This window comes from Haemaphysalis longicornis, unplaced genomic scaffold (genome assembly GCF_048455015.1).
Source record: "Haemaphysalis longicornis isolate Haplotype H1 unplaced genomic scaffold, Haemaphysalis longicornis Haplotype H1 scaffold_1, whole genome shotgun sequence".
Taxonomy (NCBI): Eukaryota; Metazoa; Arthropoda; class Arachnida; order Ixodida; family Ixodidae; genus Haemaphysalis; species Haemaphysalis longicornis.
Window position 1 is genome coordinate 199,482,271 of NW_027526203.1, and position 19,565 is coordinate 199,501,835.

The following is a 19,565-nucleotide window of genomic DNA, read 5'->3' on the forward strand; positions in this document are numbered from 1 at the left end:
CCCACCGAACCGGGGCACTAAGCGTTTGTTTACGGACTGCTCGTTAATGGATGCTACGCGGTTCTTACGCCCCATAACATGGAGCATGAAGTGAAAAACTGAAATCCGCGGTTTACATTGTCAAATTCTTGCGGCGCCCGTGTCGTTTGACATGTAACAGTAGTGACGTTCCCCTATCCTTTGAAATTTATAAGCTGGGCTTTGTCTTCCCGGGTCCCTCACACTCAGGTCAACGACAGTACGAATAACGAATAGACTAACTTTCTACGTTTAGATGTGAGCGAATGTATGCCGCCGTGTTCCCACAGCAGAAAGTTTCTTATCGCGGCAGAAAACAGTTGCGCCGTCCAGCCGGTATGCAAGAGTTTTCCTAAATTCCCTTCCCTACAAGGCGAGGAATAAACCGAAAAAATGTGTGCCTTGTTGCGTATACATACATACATATTCATTGTGCAAAAAAATAAGGCTTAACGACTCGTTTTTTTACTTCGAATAGGGGTGGGCGGCTGATCGATTAACCTTAAATGCATGCTTTAGGCAAGATTAAATTTTTAACCGATTAATTAGTTGATGTCACGTGAGCAACACCAAGAGTGCCATGTTGAAATTCTGCGCAAGCATGCCGAGGAACATACTCGCGGTTGCACAACCGGCCTTACGTCAAAACAGGAAATGACGCAACCATGTTCACAGATAACACTGATAAAAACCGCAAGATGTTAACGAAGGTAGACGGGGAATATGCCCGTTTTAATACAACAACAAGGACCTATACAAGGCCCAAAAATCGGCAACCGGGCACTCACACCGCTTTGGTGTTGGATAGACTAACTGACGCAAATAAACCATGATTGATCGGCGCCCCCTCCTATTTCTGATTCCATAAATACTGTGAATGACAACAAACAGGGGGATGAGCGTCCCGGCCGCATCAGCGCCATGATAATGATCAGCTCACCTCATCTGTAATGCCTGTGAGCAGGCCTGGAAGCATATTGATGCCCGAAAATGTTAACTTCTTTGCCAGCGGAGCAGTGAGAACTCGCTATGAATTACTCAAACTTCACCACGTCGCAGCCACGTGACAGTGAAAACACCCGTCCAACGTGAACTACTGTTTTACTTTATTCTCAATTTCTGGTTATAACAAACGTGTCCGAATAATTGCTCAGTTAACCGATTAAATCCTGCCGGCTAATCGGATTAAATGTTTGAACCCACGCCCAGCCCTAGTTTCCACGGATCACCGCAGTTGCCCGCTGCTCCAGCTAAACGGAACTGCACCCCCCCCCCCCCCCCCCCCCGCATGAACAAGCGCGTGGCGATGAAGCGTTCCACGCAAGCACCGCATAAGTGCAGGTGGGGCAATATGGAGTGACGAAGTAAGGCATTACATCATATTTTTTCTTACGTTTTGACTGATTTAGCAGCGCGCTACGACGAGCTCATTGACCTTAGAGCAGTGCACCTAGCCGATTTTTTTTTTTTCAAGCACACAGCTATCAGTCAACATAACCACCGAATGCTGCGGTTTGCGCGAAACGAATCATCAGTGTGGAAGAGACCCGTCACGCTCTTCAAAAATTAAGAGAGAAAGACACACCCGATTCAAGAAGTGGCGACTGCAGCGCCTCGTTTTAGCATCCCGCGGCTCTCAGTGCAAACTGTGACCCCGCCAAGCAGGTGCAGCTGGCGTTGTGCTGCTGAGCATAAGGACGCGGGTTCGATTCCCATCCGCGGCGGTCGCTCTTCTGATGGAGGCGAAAAGCAATAACGCCCGTGTGTACGAGATTTCGGTGCACGTTAAAGATCCCCAGGCGGTCAAAATTAATCCGGAGCCCTCCACTATGGCGCGCCCCATCGCCTGCGTTGAGTCGGCGCGTTAAACACCACGATCAATCAAGCAGGTGCAGCTGCCGTCGCAATAAACACCAGGGTGATGCAGGAATTTCCAGCTACTTCCAGTATTTCTCACCCTTTGTTTTCGAGCCCCATAAATTACATGCCGAACGATAAATTTTCACGCAAATTCTTGCCAAACCTACAGCACTGCAATTAAAGAAAAAAAACTGCGGTTTGATTCCTCTGTCATATGAATCAGTAAAACACGAAAGTGAAATGTGCAGCGAAATCTGCACGTGAACATGATTTGCGGGTCGGCGCCTGTCTTGTGGGTGTGCTTGGCGAGCGACGTCCTGCTGGCGCGTCGCTTCGGCAAACGTGTACTGGCGTCATTTCTGTGACGGATATGACGTCAGTGAAATCTTGGGGCATCGCGGCATAAAACACCTTCGTGTTAAAACACAGAACCTGAAAACGAACAACCGGAAGTATAACGTACTCTTTAGTACTAAAGGTTGCTTCCCCGCAAGAACCTGTGTGCAGGGGTGCACCCTTTACAGGCCGCTTGCTTCGTGGTACTGGCGTCACTTCAGTGACGGATATGACGTCAGCGAAATCTTCGTGTATCCGGGAATAAAACACTTCTGTGTTAAAAAAAAACTCCCCTTCCGAACGTTAACGCTTCGTGCAGGATACCTGAAACATCCTCCCTGATATAACGCACACGCGCATGCATAAGGGCGCTTTATCGACCGTTCCAGGGAGCGTCGGGACGTCGTCAGCTAAACCCAATAACGCAGGCGCACCAATCAATTAGGCTAATTGTGTTGCAAGAAAACAACCAGGGCACCGCGCGCCGCCACAGCGCAGCGATATGCCGCACGAAAAACAAGAAGCTAAGCAATGTCGGGTTAAAAACGAAAGAATGACGGAGAGAAAAGAAGGGGGGGAGGAGGGGGAAGGCGCCGGGCGAAAGGGCACGATAACAGGCGGCAGCAGCAGCAGCGGCAGGGCAGGAAAGGAGAGAGAGGGCGCCAGGGAGACAGAGGGAGTCCGTCGCAAAAAAAATGGTGAGCAAATAGGAGGTACGTTACTCGTTCGTAATTGGAGTTAATTTGCCTAATGGATTGAGGCCCACTGCGGGACGGCGCTGGCGTCACATGCCCACTTGTATAACATTCGTTTTCGAGATGAAAAACAACCCTTTCGTCCTAATGAACCACCACAGCAGCCGCCTGTCCTCCCTTGCGCATACATACGTCTATCGCGCCACCGCGAGTTCGACCGGCGGGCCCGTGTTCGCTTTTTCTGCTTCTGCTTCCCGGTCTCTCGTCCGCTTCATTTGCCTGTTCTTGTTTCTTGCTGCTGTTGCTGCTGTCCCTCTCCCGTCGAACGAAGTGCTGTCCGAAAAAACGGCGATCCGTACAGCGCTGTATGTGCGTGTACGCCGATGTTGTGTGCTGACTTATATTACGATATGCGGGCGCCTAGAAAGAAAAGGAGTGGGAAATGTTTCGCGAGCATTAGTACAATGATTCCGGAAATTGCTCCCAATCACCATGAACGCGCCAGACGGGGGGGGGGGGGGGAGAGAGAGAGAGAGAGAGAGCGAGAGAGAGCGAGAGAGAGAGAGAGAGAGAGAGAGAGAGAGAGAGAGAGAGAGAGAGAGAGAGAAGAGAGAGAGAGAGAGAGAGAGAGAGAGAGAGAGAGAGAGAGAGAGAGAGAGAGAGAGAGAGAGAGAGAGAGAGAGAGAGAGAGAGAGAGAGAGAGAGGCTTTATTTTTCGCGGAACTAGTTTGGCTGCATTGTAATTCCGGTTAGCGGAAGCTGGGCCTATTTCCTTTTTTTTTCTCCACTGGTGGCAACTGCGCCCTGTCATCAGACCGCGGTAATACCTGAAAGACTTTCCGGCGATCGATTCCGCATCGTCAAATGTCATTAAGCGGTTCAGCCAGTATACCGTTTAACTAATTAAGTAGTAGACGCATTTTCTTTTCTTTTTTTTAGCGGAGGAGGTGTTTTCGTTCCGCCAGGGGCGACTTGAAGTTGAACTCGTGCAGCGAGGGAAGGGCGTTCTGTTCTTATCGAAAATGCGGGTGCTGTGGCTTCAAGAGCGCTTGGTAGGGTCTGCAACATTAAGACTTCAAATACTCAATAGTATTTGTTACGTAGAAACGTTCGATTAAAAGTTACACGTTTCACCGTTTATTTTAACGGAGAGCCTAAAAATAACCGATCCATTTCTGTTGGAACTAGATTTAAAAGGCGGAAATTCTCAGCCCATGAGCTTTCGGTAATTCCTGGAATCAATCGCAGAGATTGTGGGCTGCACGGGAGCAGAATTCGGGCACAAGCGCTTCATTTGCAGAATACAGCAGGGTTGTGCAGTTAACGAGCGCTTCTCTTGCATATCACGTACTTTAAAAGGCATTAAAAAATCACGAAATCACCCATAATAAAAGCGAAGACCCGGCAGCCTTCCCTCCTGCAGCGGCACGTTAATTTCGATTCAGTTCTCTTTCTGTCTGGCACGCCTCACTGCGCCCACGCGATCGTTACAGCCGGGAAGTTTGACTTGTCTGTCCGGCAGTATGTGTTGAAAAGCAAGCGATACAGGACCTCTCAAAAGCTATACGATCAATGCGCACGGAGCAGGGTGAGGGCTGTTGCGGCCCAGTGAGACATTATCGAAATCGCTTGTTAACTTTATCGATTGGAGAGCCTCGAGACCGCAGACAGCACCGTCCAAGTGCCAATATCGATAACAGCGGCAATGCTGCATATCCTTATCGCTACAACGTCGGTGTCTTCACGTGGAAGAAAGCCGAATATGAGGGCTCCCACTTTGATCCCTCACAAGGGTTCGGTGTAACATGTGCACTTAGCCGTTGTGGTGTTTGCGCGCCCCGCGTACTTCCAGTGGACGTCAAATCCCACGCAGTGCCGCCTCCCTTCAAGAGCTTCGAGAACGCGGACAACTAATGTATAGTCGATCCCCCCTTGGTCTGATAAAAAGTAAACAAGAACTGTGTGGTGAAACGCCTGAACTGCGCTGTAGCTCGTATGGTTGTTAACTAAATGTTACCCACTCACTTAAATGAACACTGAAGTGAATTGGTCAAATTCTCGTTTGTCACTGTTTGGCATCGTGCAGATGAACGCAAGTGAACCTTTATTTTACTATTCAGCGGAAATACGGAGCCTTAGGTTTCGTGCAAAGCTCGGAACAACGGAAAACGTAACCCGCCATTCGCGGCCGCTCCCCAAACTACCACAAGGACGTAACGGTGATTTTAAAGGAGCCATGAAGAGAAAATGCAAGTTGGTTTTATTCGAAAGATTTCGTGTTTTATAGTGCCCCCAGCGCTTGTCCGGATACAAACGGTGCTTTATTCACTGAGAAATTAAACAATTTAGGTTAAAATTTTGATTTCCCCGCTCAATCGTGCGTTTTCGTGGTCCCAAGTGACATCACAGGAACCGACCGCTCTGCAGCCTAGAGTACCTTCATTCACGCATCCGCCGTACAGGGTAGAGACACGTATACGCTGGCGCCGCCATTTTCGGTTGCTCGTTCACCGCCGAAGCAAGTCATTGTGTCAAAACCGCGCTAAAATTATCGCCGCAACGCGGTTTACTGAAGAAGTTTGAATCATATTGTCTGTTTCGCGTTGCTAGGTCTCGTGGGAAACGAAAAGAATAACGCGTTGAGCCCGTTGGCCCAATTGCGGCGGCACGGGACCGTTCAAAGGTTGTCTCCACCCTGTATAGCGGTGTTGGTTTGTTCCCGCGTTTCTTTACGTTCCGTAACCTAGATGGCGCCACCATACCGTGGCAAGCGTTTGGTTTGTTTTTGCCCGCATTTAAACCTGGCTTGTTTTTGTTCTGGGAGAAAATATTCGTTCCCTGAAACAGTGCTCGCTCGACAAATGGGGTCACGTAAGACACCGTTGCTTGCTTCAATCGGCCAGTGTCGTCTGAGACAACCCCAAGCCCCGTAGTGCTGTGCAGCTAAACCAAGCATGCTGTGCGCAGTACGAACAGCAGAACGCATCCGTACTTCTATGTTTACATGTGCTTTCGTAACTTCCACTGTTTGTATCAACATTATTATTGCTTTGTAAAGAATCTGCCCTAAATTTAAGCGCAAATCGCTCGTTCGTCTAGTTTGTAAGCTCTACCTAATTTTCGTCTGCTTCTGCCAGCCTCCGCCAATCGCAGAGCTTAGCTCATGTGACATCATAGGTTCTGTTGCGGGAAATGAGCTGGTGGGTCGCATGACCATTCCCGTTTTTCCTAATTATGTAGCTTATTTGAGCGAAGTTTACGTTAAAAGTGGTGTCAGTATGATTCTAACGAGACAATCTTTTGAATGAACCAAACTTGTGTTTTCTCTTCATGGCTCCTTTAATGCGATAGCACTGGGTGGCTTATTGAACAAGTCGCCGTGGCAGAAATGCGGCTCCAGTATTCCCGTCAGCTGGAACGCGTCATGCCGCTCCATAGACTCACCTAAAGAAAAAAATGAAGGGGGCGTCGCTAGCAGTTTGGATGGATGGAAACTGATGGCGGCACATCAAGAACGGATGACGCCTGTACCTTTGGCCTCATCTAGCGGCCCAGCAGTCACAACCGAGCCAGGACGCTCCGCGCGACTCACCACCGCACTGCCGCCGCTTCTGTTTCCATCACGCCGCGAGGAGCCAACAATACTGGCATGGCCATTCGGAACCACGTTGTCCCCAGGGCGTTCAATTGGACATTCGCATTCACAGCTCATAAGTGCTTACACGTCTTCGGAATTTATTCATCGTGATTTGTGGCTCTGTCTTCAAGATTAAAGTGTACCTATTCCTTGACAAATGTTGCCACTTTATTTGACAGTACGTTTAACAGATATTAATTGCCCGCGAACGATCTGTTAAATGCCGTCCCATGCGCTGCCACAGGATGACGTGAGGGAAACTGCACTTTCGAATCGATTCTTTTTTTCCCTTTAAAAAGTGTGTAAATCGACGGAAGAAACTCAGAACACAAACTGGGCCCCAAATCTCGACGTTAGCATAATAAACAAAGTACGAACGTCTTGTCTGAAAGCACTACATTTTTAATAACTCACTCAACTTGCTTACCGTACCGCATGACGTTGTTTTCGCGCCCACACGCACAAAAAAAAATAGAATAGTGACAAACTTTCAAATTTCGCGCTACACGTCAGCAGTGACGTAATGTAAATGCCAAAAACACAGTTATCCCTCATCAGTGTGCTATGTTCAAGTTGGCATTCTAGTAATGTGATGAAACTCGACACTAGGGGCACCGCTACAACCGCACCTAATGTATCTCGGCGGTGGCTTTGGCCCGTGGCCGGCAATCCCCCAAACAAGTTTCGGTGACGTCATAAAGACCCGGCGAGAAAGAGACCGGCGAGTCGCCACTACTTCACATGTTTTCCTTACAATCTAGACAAATAGTTTTAGGTTTTCATTGAAACTTGGCCCTACGGCTATTCCCACATATCAAGCTTTTCCACGAATCAAACTTTAATTTCGCCTTCACGGTCCCTTTGAACAGGTTGATTGATTGCAGGGTTTAACGCGCCGACGCAACGCAGGCGATGAGGCGCGCCGTAGTGGAGGACTCCGGATTAATTTTTGACCACCTCGGGATCTTCAACGTGCGCCGAAATCTCGCACACACTGGCGTTTTTGCTTTTCGCCTCCATCACAAAAGCGGCCGCCACGGCCGGTAATCGAACCGGCGTCCTCGTGCTCAGCAGCTCAACGGCTTAGCCACTGAGCCACCGCGGCGGGTCCCTTTAAACAGGGTTTACAGTGATCCCAAAGTTCGACACGACGCACTTTCCTTCACGCTACTCTACTGTGGGGTGCACAAAGTATACGTCTGGAAACATCCTTCAAGTGCATATTTAACTCCAATAACCATGCTGCTCTCGAGATGCGTAATATAACGATTTATCATTTTCTCCTGCCAGCAAAAAACATACAAACAAAAAGAAACTTCAGTGTTACTTCGGTCCCACTGAAGGAACGGCTAGGAAATAACAGGGTGACTTCATGACACAGCGCTGTTCCTTACGAGGAAAGGGATCCAGTACTCTGATAAGTGTAAATTCTGCCACGAACCAGGAACTCTGGCACACATATTATTCGACTGCACAAAAAACTCGGACGTTCCGCCTCTGAACCCGTCCCCTTCCCCTGAGCAGTGGGAGATACTGCTGTCCAGCTGACCTGAGGACCAGCTCCTGCTTGTGACCAGTGCTACGGCCGCCTGGACAGCACATGGGCTCCTGGACTAAGGAACCACTCTCGCATTATTGCGTAATAAAGTTGTCTCTCTCTCTCTCTCCTCAAAAGGCGCATCGGAGTGTCATCGCGCTCTACCGCCACTCACGACGGCGCGGCATATACAAGGCCCCGCTGCCCGTTACACTGCTCAGTAACATCGTGAGGAGGACGACCGACCACTACGAGTTTTGAGGTGCGGAACAGTGACCGCCTTCCTTGCTCTTCATCTTCAGTCTGCCCATGGAAAACGGAGCCATGATGATGACGACTGCTTGGAACCAGAGTTGCTAAATATACACCAGTTGCGAAGCTCCCTACATCCCCGCGTATAAAAAATGAACCTCGGTTGGCCCCCTGCCCGGGGGCAAAGAAGAGCGAGCATGGGGCAAGTGAATTAGCCTTGCCACATGTAGACAAAAAGTTGAAACAGTACTCAAGAACTAGCGGCTGCTGCCATAGGTCACACAAAAAAAATTCCGAAAAATAAGTAAACATTATCTCATTTAATGGTTCCTCATTGAAAAGCGAGGTGTATTTATTAGGGCGTGTTAGCAAGTAAATGCTCAGCAAAGTTCAGCTTTTGTCCACTAGGTGCCGCCACAATACACTTGCCCCTCGGCTTCAACGAAGCAGGGGTGCTCTCACGGCTCGCATTCAGAGGTGGAGTTTCGCAATTGAAGAACTCTGCTTGGAGCCAGGCAAACGTCATAATATGCGACACGACATGAGGTTTAGTACAATCGTGGATGGGCACGCCGAAAGGCCAATGGTGTCGAGCGTCAGCGCTGGTGAACAAGCACAGCCACCCGCATCACGTTCCCTATTGGTGCAGGCAGTGGGAAACCAATCGAGAGGTAGGCAGGTGCGCGTTACCTCTCGATAATTTCGCGCAACACCTTTGAAATCGTGCAGAATCGCCTTACTAGTGTCCGGAGCCCGGTAGGTGGAAGTTGGTCACTCAGGCATCTGGGAAAACGGAGGGGCGTCTTACCCTGAAAAGAGAGAGGGGGAAGAATCAGGCAAAGTGTTTCATCTGAGGGCAGCGAACATCCGCGCGTAACAGCAGTATCTTCTACTGCGTTCTTATAAAATGCACCCATCAATAAGTCAGCTATCAGGCGCGTCATACGCTTATTTGGAATAGCAGGCAGTATATGCCTCTCGGTGCTAGATCTACCTGCCGCTATACTGTATTTTTGCAACAGCGTTAGTTTTCCTTCAGAAGCTGCTGCGGAAGAATGCTGGCACCGGCTTACGCAGCCGCTTTGATACACGACCAGACATGCACCCCGCCACCGCAGCGCCTCTCTAGTCGCCTCAAGCGACTTCGAAGAGAACCCAGGCACCCAGACCTCGCCGTAAGACCCGAATACCTCCAAAAAATAGCGCAAAAAATTATTTTAAAACAGAGAGAAATGGGCATTGTTAGAGGTGTGAAAGTATTGTAAATAGCGACTCGACTAGACACGATATTTTATTTGTTCTCTATTGTATCAAGGCAAAAAAAAATTATTGGGCAAGTCGGTAGTGAGAAGCAAAACACGCAGACACACACAATATGCGAGCTTAGCGGCCGGTGAATACACTGAGATTTCGCGCTCAATGTACCATTCGCTGCACGCCCAAATAGCTGTGTCTTGTCTTGGCGCTCTTTGGCCCTAGATGCCTTTGCGCCAATAAATCACACATATGCATATAAATCGCTGTGTTCCACGCACAATATAGGCGCATCCACGCACGCACGCACGTAGGTATGCATGCATGCATGCACGTATGCATGCACGTATGTATGTATGTATGTATGTATGTATGTATGTATGTATGTATGTATGTATGTATGTATGTATGTATGTATGTATGTAAGCATGCATTTATGTATGTATGTATGTATGTATGTATGTAAGCATGCATTTATGCATGCATGCATGTATGTATGTATGTATGTATGTATGTATGTATGTATGTATGTATGTATGTATGTATGTATGTATGTATGTATGTATTTATGTATACAAACGTGTGTGTGCGCGTGTATTGTGGATGGGGGGGGGGGCGTGCATTACTACCAAAACAGGGCTTAACTTTTCGGACAAACCCCTTGCGAATTGCTTCCAGCACTGCGTACCCACATTGCTAAGGGATACAGGAAGTTCAAACAAGTCCTCCCCAAGGCCAGAGCTACTGTTCTTACTCTTTATAGCGTATGTATTCAACAAACCTCTGCTTCCGCACTTTTGTTTATGGAGAAGCGAGGTATTCGCAATACCGACTCAAAAACACTGGCAGCAGCGAACAGCGCCTGTGTGGCGACGCGCAGGTGCCGGAACAGCAGCGGCCGCGAGCTGCAGGATGCGCAGAAGGTCGCCAGGATCAAGGCTAGGGACCAGAGTTTCCAGGGCACATTTCCTGCCACGTCAACATTCGTTACTACGCCAAGCTTAATTCATCCTATAAGTGCAATATTCAAGCCGTTAGAAAATAAAAGCCGTCAATGAGAAGCCAAATACGGTGCGCTGAAACGACTCTTGAGAGTGACAAAATTCGCAAATGTGCTCCCTTGAAAGCACGGAAAACCCGGCCGGAAAGACCACTAACGAACCACCCAACGGATCGCTCCATAGCGTGCCTTACTAGGAAATCCGTAGTGATCGTGGAGCGTAAGCTAGTGCTTTTTCATCACGCTCGAACGAACCTGCGAGTCTCTCGAAAAATCTCAGCGCTAAACTTGAACCCAGGCGTAGCGGACTCGTTCAAAATATGAACATAGCTGCACTGTGGCCGAGCATAATAAGATGTATTCAGTTGAAGCATCGATTTTTTTTTTCCATGAGATACATAGACACAAAATTATGCAACACATCTGTCCTCGAAAAGGAGTCCCAGAGATTGAGTAGGTGGTAATAATGTGCGAGCATATTCTTAGCCCTACCTCTAAAGTGGATTAAAAACGATTTATGCGGCCTTCTGGCATTCTTTCGTCAAACAAAGTACACACGGCTCGCTATATTCGAATACAATCATATCGGCGCCATTACTATACTGTCAGCAGCATACCCATGCCATTCTTTAAATATTCTTTTCACACCTGTCACATTTCGGAGATACTAAAAGCTCACGCTACTTCAAGCGTGCCGAGCTATCACTGAATAGTTACATGCTCTTCGACCTAATGAATTTCGCGACCAGCGTTTCAAGAAGTGAATTAGGCGCTGCGCTCGGTTTTGCAGCCAATTTATGAGTTGACTTTTACTGCGCATCTTTTAAACCAACCTTTCTTTTTTTTTCCTCCCTAAGGCGCGATGCAGCCAGCGCAGAAGGCGGGTCTTCGGCGGGAAACGTCAAAATCTTTGCGGTACCGGACGACCTAGGCTGCCAGAGCGACTCTGCGAAGAAGGGCCATCACTTGCCGGCGTGAACCACTTCCCTTAAAGCATCAGTTTTCTGGCTACAAGAGATAGCGCAGACACATTCGCATGTGGAATCCCGTACCCCATATCTCTGGGGCACAGGATTCCACCTCCTCAACGTTTTGAATTGTCAAGCGAGGGCTAGTTCTATTGCGCGTAGTTCGGCTGCCCACATAGAAACCCAATGCAATCAGGGTGACAAATTCCCTGCCGCCGAAGTTTCAAGGATGTCACGTTTGTTTCGTAGCGGTTTCTTATTTATCAAAAAAAGGATGTGCAGTGAGCCTGCAGAAGTATTCTTCGCATATCGCGTACATCAAATTTTATTGATATCGCGCGACTCCAATTCTGTCATCGTTCAAACGCGAAGTTTCACTACTCCCCCTTCGCGACGGCGTCGCTCAGGATGTTTTCACTGACCAGCTGTCTCCTGTGAGGCCAGAATCACATCTTCCCCAATTTCAAAATGTCGAGAAAACCGTGATTGGGCTCTAAACCGGGGAAAAATGATGCTAAAACCTAACGTATCAGTGAACGCTGCGTGGACTGCTAACAACGTTAAAGAATTGGCGTAAGCTACTTTAAAGCGCTACAGAAACAAACAAAAAAGTCATCTGGCTTATTTATTGACCGGCGTACAACGGGGAATGTCTTAGCGCAGTAACCGCAGTCTCGACAGCGCGATGCGCGCCTTCACAGTATGTATAATGACTAAAGTGATCACATATTTATTTTGCGCAAATTTTCACGCGGTTTGGTGCACCTTTGTGTTATGTGTGTATACCAACCATGCCTCTCGCCCCTCTCTGTATTCCACCATCTGCTGGAAGCCACGCCATTTATCCAGAGGGTTCGACCAAGCGCCATCTATGTAGGCCCACCACAACCTTCTTCTTCACCAAGTAAACAGTTCCACTCCAGTTCTCGACCAGGCTGCTCTCGTATTATTGACATCAACGACAACCGTGTGCATTACAATCTGTTCACTTTACGCAGAAATGGCAGGAAACGTTAGTGGAAGGGGAAAGAAGCAGCCTAATTATGACTCCTCGGCGAAACAAAACGTTAGGTTTGCACGTTAAAGGGGGTTTTTATAGGAACTTTCCGCCTAACTTAGCGGTCGCGGCAGCTCTCTTTACCGCTTAAAGGAGCCATGAAGACAAAATACAAGTTGGGTTTATTAGAAAGACTGCTTAGTCCCGATAACAATGATACCAACATCATCGCAATCTTCGAACAAGTAACGGAGATATGAAAGAAAACGTGTGAAGCAGTCGCGACCCCCTAGCCAATTTCCCGCAACTTTTCTATGACGTCACGGAACCTTGTTTGTGCGATTGGCGGCCGCCTAACTGACCTGTCGCGACGACACATGACTGGACGTCTGTAATGGGGCCTCTAGTTCCATTTGACCGCGTCACTTGAATGCTAACGTGCAGTTAACGCACTGAAAATTATGTTTCATTGTTGGCCCGTATGACGTCATTCTTGCTCATAACACGTCGCTGTGGCGCGAAAATTTGAAAGTTTTTAAATACTACTTGCTTTTTTTTTTCGTTAAAAACATCTTTTATGGCTGCAATGGAGCTGAGTGAGATACTGAATCCTAGTTCTTTCAAATTAATTCAAGTTGTATTTCCTCTTCATGGCTCCTTTAACCAGCCCCCGCGACAGCAACTTCCGAAGCTCGTTCCGCCAGCTGGGCATCGCCAGGAGCCTCCTGTTGGCCCCGTCGGTACCTTCACCTCTCAAGATGGGTGGTACTGGACGCGCGACAGTTGCCTACCGTCCGGCGACGCTGCTGCTCCACCTTGCCCGGCACGCCCTCGGATTTTCTGTGAGATTCTGTACACCTCACAACAATTTTCTGTAGCTCCCGCGTTCAAAGGCTTTGGCCTTAAATAAACATGTCCGTCGCGCTCCCTCCTCCACGTGAGTCTCACAAGGCTCCATCAAACAGCGCAAAAAGAAATAAAAAAGCGCTACCCACTAGGCCACTGAACTACGGATTCCGAAAATCCGCATCCTTTCCTATAGCCGCCGTTGGTGGAGGCCCCTTTTTGTGGCTGCATGAGAAGCGATGCCAATATTTCGCAGGGCGGGCACCACTACTACGCTGGCGTAGCAACCGGTTAGAGCGCGTGAGAAGTAGACTCGTTCTTTCTCGGCCCCGCGTAGCTGGTACAAGCGGAGTGCGGTGCGGAGACGACACCTCGCGCGGCAGAAAGAACAAACCGGCGAGCGAGCGAGCGGCGCCGACACCGTCCCGCTATCGCTAATGAGGCGCGGCAGGAGAGCACACTGCCGTTCACGCGCATGGCCTAGTGTACGCCTCGCGAGCCGTAAAGATAAGCCCGCGACTAACGGGGGTCACACAAATGGCCCTGTTAGTCGGTTCACTGCGGCGGCCTTGCACGAGACGAGCCCCAGTAACCGAAACGGGGGAGAATAAACGCCGAGTGAGAGCCAGGTGTACGCATTAGCGAAACCGGCTAAACCTTGCGCTGTTCCTTGCTTTCGTTATTGCCTTCGCACAGGTGTCAAGCCGGAATAACGCACGAAATCTCTGAGCAGAAGAAAAAGCTGGAGAGCGCGGTGCAGAAAGCGCCCCCCTCCCCCCGAGTTTTCACCGCGTGACACGGTGCCTCCGCTTAAAATATCCCGCAGCCGGAGGCAGTTCGCCGATGAAACCAGGGGACGGAAATTCACGCGCCGAAATCAATGCTGGGACGACACGAGGCGCTACTTAGTGGATGACCCCTGTATTGTGCTTCATGTACGCGCCAGACATTTCCGGTCATCTGTGCCAAGTGAAGCTTCTGCCAGAAAGAATAACTCTCGGCTTTTTAAATGTCCGGAACATTGCAAATCCCCACTTGTCGGAGCGCGATAACACATTTCCCAGCAGTCAGCTCGGTGAACAAGGTCTTTGCAAGTGAGTTAAGATTGTACACAAGGACATAGTAGCGCATCCCCTAGTATGGCAGCGCGTTAACTGAGCGCCGTTATTCTGCGCGTAAAAAAAGGGAAACCCAAGTCGCCGCTGCAAGCGCGGGACGTTTTAAAGCGAAAGCTTTACTGACCTAGTCGACCGAGTGTCACCGTGCGTGACAGCTTGACCTTGAAAAGAAGGAGCTATAGCACACGACTCGCCGCCGCCGCTGCACCGACCGCCGCCTCGCCACCTGTGTGCACGTGACTAACCACGTGACTCACCGATCGATTGCGCCGCTGCCTCTAACGTCTCAGTTTCTCGCTAATGACAGGACCAGTGCTTCAGTTCAACCGTTGTGCGATGGACGAAGGGAGCGAGGACGGGTGCGTAGCAGTCACAACGTGCGTAACTGGGCCTAGCCGAGCTTTCGCTTACATAAAGGGGACCAACACAGCTAAGCCGCAGCGATTTTTCAGTAGCGAGGGCTGCGTGCGCAAGTATACGAGTCGTTCGTTTCGAACGAAAAACAGCCGCCAGATGAAAATCGGCCGCAAACTAGTGCCTCTTTGTTGCACACACGCTAGCCTCGAGCAGCGGTGACACCACCTGACGCAGTAAAGCCACCGGCCCGGTTTTGCCAGCGTGCGTCAAAATGAATTGCGAAACGTTTAGTCGGATAAATATCCTCATATACACAATTTGTTTTCTTTTTGTTTGTTTTTAGGCAGCATCTAGTGAAATATTGCCGCACACTTACGTGTGTGCGCCTGTTCCAATTAGGGAGTCCCGAAAGCCTCCAACCTGCGGCGCGCATGCATAATAAGCCCACGATGTCTAAACAGGCTCGTTAAACTAGTTTGACAGTACTTGCTGCACCTGTGTGGTAGCCTGGCTACTTGCAATCGCCAGTGAAAACCGACACCCTGAAACCGCGGTTAGCGACGCCAGGCTAACGGCGCCAAGTTTGGTACATGCTAGCTAGGGGTTCTCCAGCTCACCCGGCTGGACGACCGTCATGAGAAAGGCCCGGTGGCTCGCAGGACCACGGTTAGCTTAACCGAGGTTCACGCAGAATGTGCAGCGAGGCTAATAAAAGCGGCGATTGGTACGCTGCGTGAGGCAGAATGGTCAGAGCAAGTAGTCCGGCCAGACGCAGTGCAAAACTCAAATTTTCCTTCTTCCATTTCTGCCTTCCCAGCCTTTGTATTTTTAAGTATTTATAAGCGGTTTTATTAGTGCACTAAATGTTCGTACGCCATGCAAGCGAAAAGGGTATATTGTAGAAATCTTTACCCAAGCCCCGCCACACGACCGCAACTCGTACTAGGAAGGGAGCAGAAACTTAAAAAAAAAAAAGCCACGCATACCGACCCTTCTTTTTCGGACGAACGTAAATCCGTACGGCATGTAGACAAAACTCCCAAGCTATGTCCATCCGTCTTTTCGCCCACTGTTATACCTAAACTGGGTGGTCCCACACTCCACGGTCGCTGTAGAGGCCAATCGCTCAGCCGCGAAAACTATGATCCACGGACAAAGTCTTTGGAGAAAAGAAAAAAGAAAAAAAATCAGAGCCCTTCCACCCTGAGAAGAAAGAGGGAAGTCAAGCGAAACTGGCACTCTGGTGGAATTTGTTATGTTGGGGTTTAGCTATATCGGGGATTCGCCATGTTGAATAAACACAGTGACGGGAGCTCGACGTCACAAACGAAGGACACACACGACTGGTGGGTAGAGGCAATGATGTCCCTACTGCGCCGAGCAGGTGGCCGCCGAAATGCGCGAGGCATTTCTCATTGGGAGAGAGACGCCGCGCGTGGCGAGGAGTGTACACGACTAGAGGGTGTTGGAAAGAGGTACCGTCAGTGGGGAGGAGTATAAAGTGCGGTCGTAACCATACTTCCTCCGTAAATGGCCATGCTTCACTGTGCGCCACTCAATGTGGCAAAGCCAGCTAGCTTACAAAGACCAAGCTTACACCGATTGCCTAAAGTCGGCTTAACCTCTGAGCACAAATGCGTTGCTGAGAAGACATTGCTTCCAGGGGCAAATGAGCCACCTGATATCAAAATATGGGGCCTTGGGACCTTTTTATTTTGTATGAATTTTTCCCATACGCTCAAAAATTGTTGGTCTACGCTCGGAATGTCACTGGAGACGATCTTCTGGCTCCTAGTCATAGACAGCTTCGCTGTAAAAAAAAATGAGCAGTGGCTTAGCTCGGCTATGCCAGGATATACGTAGCGTGAGCTAAGGTTCAGCTGGTTATTCTAAGCTTTCCTGGTTGTCTAGGATTAGCTTAAATGATTATCATGCTTACAGCTGCTTCAATGACGCGCTCACGGTGTACGCATTATGTGACACATGTATATGTATCAAGCGGCTCCAGCGCAGCGTCACCAATCGCCCCAGAGCTAAGCTGTTCCACAAGCGCACGACCGAGTCGCTGCGACGCACGAGCCATCGGTTCCAGACCCCCCCCCCACCCCACCCCCCTCCTGCATGACCATCAAGTGGACCGGGCCGCCACGTGCGGAACAGAGGTCGACGAAGACGCCGGGCAGCGAGCAACGTTCTATGCGCCGTGTGACGTCACTGCTCCTCGCGCATGCGAAGCACGGCTCTCCAGGAGCCACGCGAAGCTGCTCAACCTCGGCCAGTGTAGCTCACGCTACAAATTGGTAGGTTTCGCGCACCCAAGCTGCACCTGGCCTTGGAGGCGCGTCGTAGTGGATATGGCTACGAATTAACTGAAACCACCCGAGGATCTTTAACGTGCGCTGAAATCTCGACACACAAGCGTTTCGTTTTAAAGCGAAGCCTTCTATGCCTCGGTGACGGCGTTGACGTCCGAGTAAAACAAGCTGCAGGAAAGTCAACTTTGCACAATGGGTTTCACAAATGGTACATCAATCATACACCACACTACATAACAATGGGAAGTCTTTGCACACCTAATGGACCTCTCGTAATACGGAAAATTTAGTTTGTAAGTACACACGGTTAGCGACGATGATGACGAAATACATTCTCTAACTAAGCAGGATTGGACTCTGGCTTTGGACTTTGGTGGTATGGAATTGATCGTTGGCTTCGAACTTTGGACTTTGGCACTCTGGATTTTGGACTTTGGCTTTGACTCAGGATGCATGGGAGAAAGCTTCGCATTTTAACCATCTTTCTTTCAAAGGGACAGACAACCGATTTTCGTCGAGTGTATTTTTTAAATCCCAAATGAAAGTGCATCACTTAAAACACCTTCACCCGAAACGGTTTCGCTTACAGCGCCGGAATCGGAATTTTTAAACCTGCCAGCCATTCCGGCCCGCCAAAAGGAATGCTGGCAGCCATCACAGTGAGCCGTGCGGCAACATACTTTTAAGTGCACGCGAGATGACAAGAGGTATTAAAAACTTCTCCCCGTCGGCTAAGCGACAATTACGTGCAACCTTTCCTATTCCTTTATGCGGTTCTGAAATCCAGGGTTTAAACCGACGGAGTTGTTTGGACGCGTACGGTATTGTCACGTATTGACATTACATGGCCCCACCTGTCAGACTTCAGAAATGTTAGTGTAAAAATAAGATTATTTTCCCCTGTTTATTTACAAATTCTTGCGGTTACCTCACTATATAAAACGCTGGTTTTCATATAAATGGTCTAGAGGGCATGCACTCCCCAAAAATCGGTTGTCTGTCCCTTTTTTTTAACCTCCATCACAAAAGATGCGCGTATTAATTCACGGAATTAGTTGGCTGATGGCGCGAAAACACCGCCGCCATCACAAAACCGTGCAGGCACGCGGAACGTAAACTGCCACTGGCAACGACGCGTGATGTGGCTCCGTTCGACGTTGCCTCGCGTTTGATCCACTAGGTGGCGCAAGATGGCCTAAGGCGCGCAGTGCCGCTCGCGTCCAGACAGCAAAGCCACGGAGCAAGAATATAAATGAGGGAAAACCGCCCGTTGCATCAAGCGCGGGCGAGCGACCAGATAATGTCACAATGAAAACCAAGGCGGATTGCAAACCTTCGTGGCTGCGACGGCGAAGAAGAGGGTAGCGGCACCTGATGGATGAAATGATAGCGGCCGCATTTCATTCCGTAGCTGCGCAGTGAAATGCCGATCGCGGCGGCAGCGCAGTTTCTTCAACCGTGACAGATGCCGCTAGCTTAACCTAGGACGAGCGCTTGTGACATTATCTGGCCGCGCAAGGAAGCCTCGTTTCCCCTCCGGTCTTGTTCTTGCTCCGTGAGCAAAGCGTACGAAGCGACCTGCTGCAGGGAAGCTACGCTCCTCCCCCCCCCCCCCCCCCCCCCCCTCTACCCTCGCACACCAAGTCCCCGACCACGCTAAAGCCAGAGCGAGCAGCTGTGGAAGGAACACGTCGAGGCAAGCGCGACACCCTCAGCTACCAAGCAGCACTAAGCTCGCCAACAGAACTCATAGCTGGACAGCAAAACAATCAAAGGCTCGGAGCACATTCAGGCCGAGAAGGAAGACGACGTTCTAAGCCTGCTTAGAGCGAACCCACACATATTTAAGAACGAAGGTGGAATTACCTCGACCGTGTGCACTAGGAAAATGATGTGCACTTTTTATGAACTCCAGTTTTGATAAATATAAGACGTCCAATCGTCAAATTTGTCATGTGCTGGCTCGAATTTTCACACAGCCACATACTTTGAAATTAGGATTGTACGTGTCCCTTGAGTGCATATCTCTGGGTCTGTGCGCACGTGTGCAGATTCAGGTACACCTAAGAGGGATGACACATTGCAACTTCCATCTCTTTTCTAACCTGCACACGCAGCCCATTGGAACATTGTTGCATAAGTACTACGTTTTTAAATTCTTACAGGTTATATTGGATGTTACTACGGCATAGTCAGCACACAAGTAGAATTGATTGAGTGATAGTGGGGCTTGACGCACCGAAGGAGGCGCGCCGTAGTGGTGGGCTCCGGATTAATTTTGACAACCTGGGGGTCTCTAACGTGCGCCGGAATCTCGATAGACAGGCGCTTTCGTTTTTTGCTTCCATCCGAAAGCAGCCACCGCGGCCGGGGGT

General features: G+C 49.5%; 1 protein-coding gene across 1 annotated transcript in view; it reads right to left on the reverse strand.

Annotated features, from left to right (window-relative positions):
* LOC144141166 (uncharacterized) overlaps positions 1 to 19,565 on the reverse strand; it is a 204,317-nt gene that overhangs the window by 114,146 nt on the left and 70,606 nt on the right.